The sequence below is a fragment of the Cnephaeus nilssonii genome (assembly GCF_951640355.1).
Source record: "Cnephaeus nilssonii genome assembly, chromosome: 20".
Lineage (NCBI taxonomy): Eukaryota > Metazoa > Chordata > Mammalia > Chiroptera > Vespertilionidae > Cnephaeus > Cnephaeus nilssonii.
The window spans coordinates 38,497,390-38,511,593 of NC_137091.1; positions in this window are offsets into that span (position 1 = coordinate 38,497,390).

The following is a 14,204-nucleotide window of genomic DNA, read 5'->3' on the forward strand; positions in this document are numbered from 1 at the left end:
TAAACTCTAAGGGTCCCCACGAGACTTGCAACCAGGGAGCAATAGGCAGTGGCAGCTTGTCCCGGGCTAACTGCCTGTCCCTGTCCCCAAGGCCCCCCTTTCTCTGACTTCTTAGTGAGCCAAAGCAGCCCAGCCTAGACTTGTAGTAGGCAGTGGGAACGGCACCAGGTGTGGTCACATGGGACCCAGGTTCAGCAGTTCTGGGTAGGAAAGAATTAAGAGCCAAGACTCAAACTATAAGAGAACATTTATTTGTGAAAATCACAGAGGAAGGAGAAGTAATTCGTAGAAGAAATGGCTTAGGAAACAAGTTATAGAGGTAAAGGGAGGACCCTAGGAGTTGGGAGCGAGGAAGGTAAAGGTGACTTGTCTGGGGGGGGGGGGAGGGAGGGAGGAGGTCAGGGGAATGGAAAGGCCTGGTGTGCCCCCGGGGAGGGACAGCACTCTGGGACCTCTGTCCTAAGGGTTTTAAGGGTGGAGATTTTAGGGGAGGTCCCAGGGGAAGATCTCAGTAGAATATTCAGCAGCTTTCCAGGTGTGTCCTTGCAGGGTCTAGGTCTCCACTGACGGATTGGTTGGCACCAGGGCAGGGGGTCATTATCCGATGCAGCTGGTCCTGAGGTCAGCTTGTGGCGTTGCTTGTCTGTTTTTGCTGCTTTTTTGGGGCCCGGAGCTGAAATGCAACTGAGGCCTAGATGTCATCTCTAAGGAGGGTAAGGTCAGGGGGTCTAAACCACATGACCAGTGATATGGTAGGGGAGGGAAGGTCATCCTGGGAGTGAGGTCCCACCCTACAATTGCCCTTTGCTAGGCACCCAGGGCTTTCTGCCCTGGTGACCTTCTGTACCTGGCCCATTGTCCTTGCTTGCTCATGTTTGACTAACTGCCTACCACAGGTTCATTTCCCCATCTAGTCCCTCTCCTGTTGCTTCTTCTACCCTAGGCCCTTCCTTGTTTCACTGTCCCCAGCTTTAGTAAATGTTCCCTCTCCCCCGGTCGATGTGGCTCAGTGGTTGAGTGTTGATCTATATGAACCAGGAGGTCATGGTTTGATTCCTGGTCAAGGGCACATGCCTGGGTTGCGGGCTCGGTTCCCACTGGGGGGCATACAGGAGGCAACTGATCAATGATTCTCTCTCATCATTGATGTTTCTATCTCTCTCTCCCTAGTCCCTTCCTCTCTGAAATCAATAAAAATATATATATTTTTAAAAAAATAATAAATAAAAATCCTCTCAAAATCACCTGGACTCGTGTTGTGAAATCTTTTCTGCACGAAGTCAAGAACTCAAACACTATAGACAGACCTGCTCAGGGCCAGGTCTCATGTCCGGTAACAGGAGGAGGGTTGCAACTGCACAGGCTGGTTGGGAGGTGAAGGGGGTGCTGGAAGGTCAGGGGCCTCCATACACTGCAGCCAGCAGGCAGGATGTGCCCAGGAGAGAGGTCAGAATCTTTGTTCTTCTGAAATGTTCTAGAAGTACCACACTGACTTCAGACTCCTTCAATTTAACTGAATTCTGACACTATCTACCTAGAAATAGTGTCAGATTTCCACAAGTCTGCCCCCTGCTGCCACTTCAGTTGCCAGTAGCAAGTAGTAGGTCCCCAGGTTATCCACAACTTCTGTCTCATTTGGCTGCTAATTAGAGGCTTTCACAAATACCTCCTCAGGTTTGATTAAATTGCTAGAGCGGCTCACAGAACTCAGGGAAACACTTTACCAGTTTATTAAAAAACTAGAGGCCCAATGCATGAAATTCATGCAAGGGGCTTGGTCCTCCACAACCCCAGCTGCCTCGCGGTCCCGTGGCCCAGCTCACTGGTTGTTCAGGAAGGTCGTGGCCCCGCCCACTGGTCGTTCAGGAAGGTTGTCGGGAAGGTTGTTCCGCTGTTCAGTCTAATTAGCATATTAGCTCTTTATTATGTGGGATAAGATAAAAGATACAGATGAAGGGATACAGAGGGTGAGGTCTGGGAGGATCCTGAGCACAGGAGCTTTGTCCCCATAGACCCGAGTTGTGTCAGCCTCCTGTAGATATGTTCGCCCACCTGTAAGCTCTCCAAACCTCGTACTATGTTATGGAGGCTTCCTCACATGAGCATGGTCAATGTTAACTGTTTCCAGCCGCCTCCCCTCTCTGGAGAAGGAAGGAGGGGCTGAAAATCCCAAGCTCTAAGCATGGATTCGCCTTTCTGGTGACCAGCCCCATCCAGGAGCCAGCCAGGATGGGGTCAGAGACCAAATCTTAGAACAATAGATACTCCTAGTATTCTTATCACTTAGGACATTGCAAGGATTTAGGACTCCTGCCTGTGGCAGGAACAGAGTGGCAAAACCCAACATATATATTTTCTATTATCTCACAACACCACAGCTTAACTTTTCCCTCTGCCCACTCCTTCAATTTCCTCTCCTTTCCACAGGGGTTTGTTCCTCCCCACAGCACTCCCTAAGAAATATTCTGCCACCAAACCCCATCTCAGAATTTGCTTTCCAAAGAATCCAACATACAGCAGCCATTAGCTACACAAAAATGGTCATCCATGTGTACAGAAGTTAGCCCTGTGCTCCATTAGGAGAGCACCCATCCTTATAAATGCATCCAGATGTCCCTTTGGGACATACCTACCTCAGGACAGGGTCACATCTCAAGGTCACCCGCTAGGAGCCAGGAATCAACTCCCAGGCTCCAACCGGTCATTTTAACTCTTCCACTTCCAAGTGAGAGAGATGGGGACTTTGGAAATGTGGCCCCCAAATTTGGAGAAGTGAGGGTTCTTAGCCTAGAGTCCAAAGATTGCTGAAAGGAGACGATGAACTCCCTGAAACAATTGTGCAACGTGGGGCTGGGTCGTGCCCACCCAGAGAAACTGTGTTCAAGTATTTTGGATCCTTGGAAGGGACAGCACTTACTTGTTCTGTACATGGTTATTATGAACCCTTCTGTGTGCCAGGCTGGCACCACTCTGAGGGATGGAAGGTCTACAGGGACCAAAGCAGATAAGCACAACAATGAGCAAATCAGCGAGAATCTCTGCCCTCACCGGGCTGTCAGTTAGGCAGGAGGAGACATTGTCCAATGGCTCCTGGAGTGTCAGGTCCTTGGTGTTCCCTCTGTGGGAATGCTTCTCCCCACACCTACCCATTGCTGGCTCTCAGAAGTCACCCCCTCAAAGAAGCCTCCCTGACCACCCAATCTGAAACAGCCCACACCCCTATCAGTCAGTAGCCATCATATTTCCTTGTTCAATTGCTTCATGGCCTCTACCACTAGCTGAGGTTACCTTATTTGTTCAGTATGCTGGTTGCTTTTAGTCTGTCTTGCCTGCTAGAATTTACAAACTCCACGAGGGGAGGGACTTGATTTTTGTGTTCTTCGCTATAGCCCCTAGGTATCCATTAGCATGTAGTGTGTGCTCACTAAAACTTTGTTGATCAATAATGAGAATTAACTCACATATAATGCTCCCCATGGACCATGAGCTACTTCATGCTTCTGACATGTATTAATTCAGGCAATCTCCCAACGACCCTTGGAGAAAAGTATTACAGAATAGTCACTATGTGTTACAGCACAGGGAATATCATAATAAAAGGCTAATATGCAAATGGTCATCACACTGTGACGCTTAACGACCAATCAGCAGGGACCTGAACTGCGTGGTGCCTGGCCAGGACGGGGGACCTCAGGCCACGCCCACACCCCCAGCTGGCGGGGCTTGATGGGGGACCTGAGGCCACACCTCCCCGCCTGGCACCAGGCTGGGGCCAGCTGGGTCTGGGTCTTGCCCAATGGGGGTGGAGCTGGCTGGGTTTGGGTCTCATGAGATTTCAAAGTGCGCATGGGTGGGCAGGGACTTGACTCTGGGTCCTGCCAGCATGCCCCAGACTCTGACAGGATGGAGATTTTCATATACATTTTACTAATTTTCTTTAATCTCTGACACTTCTATTATAGAGAAAGGGCAAATAGCAATATTAAAATATTTCCTCTAATTTATTCCCTTTTGCCGAAACCGGTTTGGCTCAGTGGATAGAGCATGGGTCTGCGGACTGAAAGGTCCCAGGTTCGATTCCGGTCAAGGGCATGTACATTGGTTGCGGGCACATCCCCGGTAGGGGGTGTGCAGGAGACAGCTGGTCGATGTTTCTCTCTCATCGATGTTTCTAGCTCTCTGTCCCTCTCCTTTCCTCTCTGTAAAAAATCAATAAAATATATATTAAAAAAATATTTCCTCTAATTTATTCCCTTTTAATGTGCACAAATTTTGTGCACCAGGCCACTAGTCTATATATATAAAAGCCTAAGCGACAGGCTGACCGGCTGACTGGTAGCTATGACAAGCACTGACCACCTGGGGACAGATGCTCAATGCAGGAGCAGAAACCACAGGCATGGAAACATGGAACAGACTGATGAATCTCAGAGGGAAGAGGAAAGGGGGGAGGGGGAAGGACAGGAAGAGATTAACCAAATATTTTATATGCATACTAGAGGATTTGTGCTCCGGTGGGGTCCCTCAGCCTGGCCTGGGGGGGATCAGCAAAAACCGGCTCTCCAACATCCCCCGAAGGATCCCGGATTGCAAGAAGGCACAGGCCAGGCTGAGGGACCCCACCAGTGCATGAATCCATGCACCAGGCCTCTAGTAGTCAATGAAATTGTAATAACTATGTATGATGTTAGCTGGAAACTAGACTTACAGGGGGAAATCACTTGATAAGTTATATAGAAGTCTAACCACTATATTATACACCTGAAATTTATATAATATTAAATGTCAACTAAAGTTGAAAACTTTTTTAAAATTAAAAAACAAAGGAAGAATGGCATCTGCTTCACTTCTGCCTCACAAATCTTGCCCATCGTCATTCTAACGTAGGACCATACAGGGAAGTGAAACCAGGTAGATAAAAGCACAACATAGAAATAAATGCCATTTGCTTAAAGTGGCAGAGCAGAAAGACAGAAGGCACTTACATCCTTGAAGGTTTCATGGAGCTCTCATTCTAGCCCTGGTATATCTACCTCCAGACGTCCTTTATGTGGAAGAGAAATAAAATTTCTCTTGTCAGATTTAGTATGTGGCTCCTTTTTTGTCCACAATATATTCACTACATTGTGCAACCACCACCTCAATCTAGTTCCAAGCATTTTCATTGCCCCTAAAGAAAACCCTATCTCCATAAAAGTTACTTCTCATTCCTCCCTACTTCCTAGCGCTGGAAGTCACCAATTCTCCAGCAATGAAGGCCTCGTGTCATTGTCTGTGCCTTTGTTTCTAATTATCTTTCTTTATTCTCTCCCAAACCTTTTTTCAAAATTATTTTTTCATTGAGGTACAGTTAACATACATTATATGAGTTTCACATGTACAACATAATGATTTGATATAAGTATATATGGCAAAATGATCACCATAATAAGTCTAGTTAACATTCCTCATGAAACACAGTGCAGAATTAATGTTTTTCTTGTGGTGAGGACTTTTAAGATTTACTTCTCTTAGCAACTTTCAAATATGCAATACAGAATTATTGACTGTAGTCACCATGCTGTACATTATATCCTCATGACTTATTTGCTTTATAACTGGAAGTTTGTACCTTTTGGTCCCCTTCACTCATTTTGGCTATCCCCATCCCCATCTCTGGCAACCACTATCTTCTCTCTTTCTATGTGTTTGGGTTTTGTTTTTGTTTTTCAGATTCTACATGTAAGTGTGATCATGTGGCATTTGTCTTTCTCTGTTCACTTATTTCACTTAGAATAATACCCTCAGGATCCATCCATGTTGTCACAAATGGCAATCTTTCATTCTTTTTTAGGTCTGAATAATATTCCATTGTATATATGCCACAATTTCCTTATTCATTCATCCATCAACAGACACTGAGGTTGATTAGTAAACATAGGGGGTGCATATATATATTTTTAGTTAGTATTTTTTTCTCTTCAGATAAATACTCGAAGGAGGGATTGCTGGATATGGTAGTTCTGATTTTAACTTTTTTAGGTAGCTTTGTCCTGTTTTCCAGAGTGGCTGTACCAATTTACATTCCCAACAGTGCACAAAGGTTTCTTTTTGTCCACATCACTGTCAACATGTATTATTTCTTGACTTTTTTATAATAGCTATACTAACAGATGTGAGGTGTTATCTCATTGTGGTTTTTTTTTGTTATCTCATTGTGTTATCTCAAGGTGATTTTTTTTTTAGCACCTTTTCGTGTGAGGTGTTATCTCATTGTGGTTTTGGTTTGTATTTTCCTTATAATTAGTGATTTTTTAGCACCTTTTCACCTGTTGGCCATCTGTATGTCTTCTTTAGAAAACTGTCTGTTAAGATCCTCTGCCCATTTTTAATTGGATTATTTGTTTTTTGCTGTTAAGGTGTGTAAGTGTATATTTTGTATATTAGCCCTTTCTCCAATGTGATTTGCAAACATTTTCTCCCATTTTGTGTATCTCAGACCCATTGATGTTGGGTTTGACAACTTGACTTGTTATCCAACAGGAAGCAAACAGTCTCTAAATTTGGTGGCCCAGTTTGGGTAGCTCTTTGTGCTGCTGTCATCAGTATGAGAAGAACTTGCCTCAGGGAGCTGCTTCCCCATCAGCTTGGGTCCCAGGTTGAAAGACTTGAGGCTTTCATTTGGGTTTAGGTCTTTAATAACAGATTTTCCTGTATCCAAGTACAGGATATACTTTTATTTTTAAATTAAATTTATTGGGGTGACATTGGTTAATAAGATCATATAGCTTTCATGTGTACATTTCTATAATATCATGATCTGTATGTGGCATTGTGTGCCCACCACCCAAAGTCAAATAATCTTCTGTCACCATATATATGACCCCCTCTAGGTGAGGTATAAGAATACGCCTACTATAAGAACATTACCTGGCACATTAAAGGTCATTCATTCATCATTCGTTCATCATCTTTTGTGTTTCTTTGTCTCATTCTATTTTTTGTCCTTTATTTCCTTTAGCCCTCTTCCTCTCCTTTTTCTCCCCAGTAATCTTTTCCTCAATACTCTTATTGCCCCTGGGTCTGCCTTGCCATCAATTCTCTGAAACCACTGAGGTGTCCTACAATTCAATTCTATTCTGAGACTAACTACCTGGAGTTAGCATCAGATTCAGCAGGTAAAGGGCTCCATCCCACAATACTACCCCCAATTCCAATTCCTCTCTGTGAACACGGATTGTGATGGCATGTGGCAAGCAGGAGGAGCCTAGAATCCTCAGTTCCAAGTTTGGCCGTCCATTGATCTCCTTTGAGACATTGAATATCTATCTCATTTCTTAGGCCTTAGTCTCCTAATGTCTGATAGGTGGGGTTGGACTAGATAACATCTTTTAGAACCAATACTCGTTTATGATGTTTACTCACCTCCCAAAGTTAGAGTCAAGTGTGGTGATGACTTCATTGTAGATAGCCAATTGCTTGGGAAAGTATTCTCACATTGCCCTGTGAATGAAAGTCTTTGCTCTAAATTAGCTCCCCAATCTCTCGTATTCACTACTAGAAGCCCGGTGCACGAGATTCATGCACTGGAGGCGGGGGGCATTCCTCAGCCTGGCCTGCACCCCAAGCTGGCAGTCAGACATCCTTAGCACTGCCTCTGAGGTGGGAGAGGCTCCCACCACCTCTGCTGCGCTCACCATGAGCCTGGCTTCTGGCTGAGTGGTGCTCCCCCTATGGGAGCGCACTGACCACCAGGGGCAGCTTCTGTGTTGAGTGTCTGCCCCCTGGTGGTCAGTGAGTGTCATAGTGACTGGTTGTTCTGTTGTTGGGTCGATTTGCATATTAGCCTTTTATTATATAGGATCATTGCCACTCTGTCCTCTCCCCACGGCACTTATCACTGTCTGCCATTATCTTGTTTAGCTATTTTCTCCCCCACTTGATGTCAGTTTCAATAGGGCAGGACATCTCCCTATTGGAACTGACATCAAGTGGGGGAGGAAATAACTACCAGTCTCAGCATGCTGCCTGACCCGCCGTAGACACTCAGTGAACAGTTATCAAATGAGTCCTGGGCATTTTGTCAACTCCCGTCAGGTGGCTCGGAAACACTTAGGCCATCACTAAGCACTGTTCTATTTTGATGCTTTCTGTAGGGAGAAGTAAAGACCTTGTGAATGGCAACTTCTTTGTGAACACTAGAAAGGACTTAATAAAATATGTGTGTGTTTTTTGTAATATGGGAAATTACTTTATAACAATGCATGCTGCTAAGGCGTTTGGAAACAAAAAGTGTTGTAAGTTGTGAAAAGCCACAAAGTGATTATAAATGCTTATTCTGTGTACCATCTAAAAATCTTTGTACAAAATGTTCTATAAACAACAAGGAGCTTTTATACTGCAGAATACTATGCAAACAGAAAAAGGTTTTTGCTCAGGACAACACAGTTTATAAATTGTGAAACTACCTGCCTACATTGAATTGTTGTGTAATTTTGAAGAGCTCTTAAACTACAAAGTGCTTTATAATGTGGAACAATAAATTGCTTTATGCTTTATAATAGTAAATTATTTACAAGAGGCAAAGTCTCTTACACAGTGCAGTAAGCCCCTCCTCCCTTCCCAGCCCCAGCCGCCCTTCTCCTGAACACGGAGACAGCACACACTGCACCTGCCTGGGGATAGGCGAGAGGATGCAACTGAGAGGGAAGGGGGTTCCTTTGGCTGTTTGGCAGCCCAATCTTCACATCCTCCTTCCAGGAACCATCCGTCTCTCCCACCCTTCACCATGAAACGACCTCACTCCAGACACGCCTTGGTTGGGCCCCTCAGCACCGGGCAGGAGAAAAACCAAGGCACGGGCTGATGGGAAAGCCGCCCCTCTCCGTAGCACCCCGACCTTCCTGCCCTGTGCCTAAGGGCTCAGCCTGGCAAGTCACCAAACTCATATTTGAGTCACTGACCTAAAAGCAGTGACTTCACCGTTCTGAGCCTCAATGTGAAGAGTGGATGTATTTACTTATCAGCCAGGTAAATAATACTTGGTCCCACTGGTTTAGCCACCTTATCAATTCTGTCATTTACTCTTGTTTTAAAAAAATATATATATTTTATTGATTTTTTACAGAGAGGAAGAGAGGGGGATAGAGAGTTAGAAACATCAATGAGAGAGGAACATCGATCAGCTGCCTCTTGCACACCCCCTACTGGGGATGTGCCCACAACCAAGGCACATGCCCTTGACCGGAATCGAACCCGGGACCCTTAAGTCCGCAGGCTGACGCTCTATCCATTGAGCCAAACCGGTTTCGGCCTGTCATTTACTCTTTAAACTGCCTGTGAAGAGCATCTGAGAGGGGTGGTCTGGCCCCATCCTTCCAGAATCTCAGGTCTGAAAGAGACTGAAGAGCACCTTCCATCACCCTGATAAAGAAGAGGAGAAAAACAAAACCAGGGCCACCTGTACACAAATGTTCACGGCAGTTCTATTCACAATAGCCACTAGGTGGAAGCAACCCACCTGTCAATCAACTCATGAAGGGATAAAAAAATGGTATTTACATACAATGGAATATTATTCAACCATAAAATGAATGAAATAATGACACATGCCGGATTGTGGATGAACTTTGAAAACATTATGCTAAGTGAAAGAAGCCAGACACAAAGTCACTTACTGTATAATTCTATTTATAAAAAACTAGAAGCCCGGTGCATGAAATTCATGCAGGGGAGGGGGGAGGGTCCCCTCAGCCCAGCCTGCACCCTCTCCAATCCGGGACCACTCAGGGGATGTCTGACTGCCGTTTAGGCCCAATCCCACAGGGCCTAAACCGGCAGTCAGACATCCCTCTCACAATCCTGGACTGCTGGCTCCTAACCACTCATCTGTCTGACTGCCTGATTGCCCCTAACTGGCCCCCTGCCAGCCTGATCACCCCTAACTGCCTCTGCCTGCTGGCCTGATTACCCCTCACTGCCCCCCCTGCTGGCCTGGTCACCCCTAACTGCCCTCCTGCTGGACTGATCACCCCTAATTGCCTCTGCATGCTGGCCTGATTGCCCCCAACTGCCCTCTCCCCCGCCAGCCCGATCACCCCACACAGCCTGCTGTTTGGTCGTTTGGTCGCCCCTCAATAAATGTTAGGGATTAGTATTTTGTTGTTGTTATTATCTTCTCTGTCCTTGGGTATCTTTGCTCTCCTGACTGGCCCTTGCAGCTATCATTATATGGGTGATATTGAAAATATTTAATAACCTGTCTGGCATTAGACCAATTAGAAGAACACCTGCCTCCAAATAATCAGAACTGACATGGGCCTCAAACCAATCAGAACAAATGTAGGTCTATGAACAATCAAAGAGAGATGGGCCTCTGACCAATCAAAACACAAATGGGGCCCTGGCCAGTTTGCTCAGTGGTTAATATGTCGGCCCAAGGACCGAAGGGTCTCAGGTTCGATTCCCAGTTAAGGGCATGTACCTTGGTTGCAGTCTCGATCCCCAGCCCTGGTCAAGGAAAGTGTGGGAGGCAACCAATCAATGTTTCTTTCTCTCTCCCCATCCCTTCTCCTTTCCCTCCACTCTCTCTCTCTGAAAAAAAAAAAAAAAAAAAAAAAAAAAAAAAAAAAAAAGCAATGGGAAAAATATCCTCAAGTGAGGATTAAAAAGACAAAAACACAAATGGGTCTCTGACCAATCAAAATGAGGGTGGGAGATCAGAGTCTTAAAGGTCTTTGCTGGGCCAGATGTTAATTCTTTTTTTTTTAAAATATATTTTATTGATTTTTTACAGAGAGGAAGGGAGAGAGATAGTCAGAAACATTGATGGGAGAGAAACATCGATCAGCTGCCTCCTGCACAGATGTGCCCGCAACCAAGGTACATGCCCTTGACCGGAATCGAACCTGGGACCCTTCAGTCCGCAGGCCGACGCTCTATCCACTGAGCCAAACCGGTTTCGGCGAGATGTTAATTCTTTAGTTGCTACCTCTTCACAGGCATTCATGGAGGGAAATCTAGAGAGGCTCAAGAAAAAATGGGGTGTGGGGAGCAGAGGATTGGGTGAGCAGTGGCTTTCTTACAAATATTAGGGGAGTATTTCAATTAAAAAAAACACAAACATCATACTGTAACACACAAGCTCAGTGTCAGCAGTGTGTCCATCACTCTCTTTCCTGCCCACCCACACCCAATCCAGCAGAGTCCTTGCCTTGTCCATGAGGAGCAGGACAGAATCAATGACGTCCTCTGGGGCACTGGGGTCCAGCGTTTTCCGGTGCACTGCAATGACCTCAGTGACAAAATCGTCCACTTTTTGAATGAGACTAGACAAGCGAGTGGGGTGCCAGGGAAGTGTTTCAAGATGCCAGAGAAAAATGTCAACATCTCCAGGAAAGCCAGAACCTGTGCTAGTCTCTAGGCTGGTGCTGTGGGTGTTGCAGGCGTGCACTGCACACACAGCTGCATCTGAAGGGCACCTCTCACCCCGTGGGCTTGGGGAATGTGCCTCCCAGCTGAAGAGACAATACCCTGCTGTGGAAATAGCTCTACCCTTCCCCAGTCACTCTTACAGTTGCTGAGATTTCCTCTTTCAGAGTCTACCCTGGTAGAAGGCCTGATTGCTATCCCGTCAGACTCAATGCCTCACCTGGCAGGGTGCAGGGGGTGAAGTGTGTGCACAGAAAACCGACCTCTGATGCAGTCTTGTTTTGCTGCTCAGGACAGAAAGCATCGGATCCCTTGCCAAGGTCCACTCACCTCAATTCCTGGCCACCAGGGAATCTTTGGCCTTACCTGGCTGTACAAAGAGCTGATAGTGGTGAAGACTTCACTCAGTACATTTAGCAGCTGTAAGAATCTAGGGTCCTGGTAATTAAAGCACTCTCCAAAAACGATGGAGCTACTGGAGGGGGAGGGGGGGTTACTGCACACTCTGATTTGATGATAAGCACTCATACATGCATCAACAGTAAGGATTTTCATATAAAAACAAAGACAATGGAGCAGATGATGTTGGCTATGATGGAGTTAAAGAGGGAGCTGGGATCCAGATAGGGCCCTTGGGATGAGAGATCTGTCATGAGTGGTTCCCTTCTGGGTGGCTCTGGCCTGGCTGGTACTCTCTTAGTATGTGTGATTGTTGTTGTTGTTTTTTGTGTTTTGTTTTTTTTTCTATTTCTCTGGTCCAGCCTGTCTTCTACTGGCCTCTACATCTCAGCTTCTTTTCTAAGAATTTTCCCTCTGTGACCCTTGTTTTTCTTGGTCTTTCATCTGACTTTCTGTGTCTGTCTCTGGTCTTGTCTCTGACTCTCCTTTGAGACCCTTCTCCATGATTTCTCTTTTCAGTGCCTCCAGCGTTCCTTGTCCTTGGCCTCACTGACACTGAGTGTCCCAGACTTGATTTCTATCTTTACCTTTTTCTTTCTAGGGCTTTTCCTTGCAGTGTCTGATTCTAGATTGATCTTTCTCAGCATACCCAGGTTTTCTTTCTTCTACTTTCTTTCTCTCTCCTCTGCTTTCTCTTACTCTCCCTCTCTCCTTCCCAGTCTCTGTCTCTCTTTGTCTTTCTCATTCTTTTTCTCTTTCTCTGTCTCTAAACCTGTTCCTGCACCTCTCTGTGGCTGTGTCTGGATCCTTCTCCATCAGTCATGTTCTCTCTTCCCTCTGTGTCCCCATATCACCCACCCCTGTCTGTCACTCCACCCCCTGTCCTGACCAGTGCTTACCCTGGGATTTCCACAACTCCTCCAACAGACACTGAGTCTCATCCTGAATTAGCTTCTCAATGCTCTGCTTCCTCGTCCCAAAGTCCCTCATGGTGGTCAGAGAGCATCGCCTAAGAATCTTCCAAGACTTTCCACTGGTGGAAACCAAGATGGTGGCATAGGTAAACACCTAAACTGCTGCCTTGCACAACAATTTCAAAACTACAACTAAAAGACAAAACGTCTATCACCCAGAACCACGGGAAAGCTGGCTGAGTGGAAGTTCTACAACTAGAAGGAAAGAGAAAAGAGCATTGAGACATGCACAAGCACTGAAAAGCTGAGGTACGGAGGCGTGCAAATCGAGCTGGTGGTGGGCAACTGGGTGCCCTGCTTTTTTCAACCCGAAGGGAGACAAGCTCTTGATTACTCTGAACTCCAGTTTCTAGGGAGATGCTGGGGACCCAAACTCCTACGGGGAAAAGGTGGACTGTCTGCCATCAGGTTGGAAAGTGAGGGTGACTTTCTTGCAGAGGTGCGCCCATCAATCATTGTTTATAGCGCTGGGGCATGGGACACTGGGACTTGGAAACGCGGAAAGGCAGAGACGGCTGACTGGCAGCCATTGCTGTTTGCCACGCCCTAGCCTAGTGACTCCCTGAGACCCCCGCCCCACACAATCTACAAACCCACCCAAGCTCCACGCAGTGGCTTTTGCATATAAATGGCTTGCCCTATTGCAGCTTAACCTAACAAACTGCAGCTCTGGTCAGACAGCTCCAAAACCCCCAAACCCCAAGCAAAGAGGAGAAAACTGTAGTTCTCACTGTAGCTCCTGCTGAGTGGTCTCAGACAGTAGCTGACCTGCACCCCATTGGAGATCCAGAAGCTAGTGTATCTAGTGGTCAGTGTTAGATGACACCAGATTTCAACTACTCACATCCATAAGTGACACATTCAAGAGGCAGACTCAATGAGCACCAAAGCCCCACTGAAACAAGTCCTGCCCCAGAAGCATGTCTCCAGCACAGCAGTTCTTCCATTATAGACACAGAGGGTCCTCACAGCCAATTGGCCTGGAGGTCAATTCTTCCCAGTGACACCAACAACTTAACTACAACAAGGCTGTACACACAGTCCACAAGGGGGTGCACCAAGAGTGTCCACTGGGCCATATAGGACACCTAGCACACAAAGCCACCCTACTGACTCAGGGAAGCAGTGAAAATGCTGAGACAAAGAAACAGATCACAAACGAAAGAAATGGAGGAAAACAAATGACTAGATATAGATTTCAAAACCATGGTTATAAGGTTTTTCAAGAATTTCCTAGAAAAGGCCGATAAATTTAACGAGACCCTCAAGGATATGAAAAAGGACCGACTAGAAATTAAACATACACTGACTGAAATAAAAAAATATTATACAGAGACCCAACAGCAGACTAGAGGAACGCAAGAATCAAGTCAAAGATTTGAAATACAAAGAAGCAAAAAACACTCAACTGGGAAAGCAAAA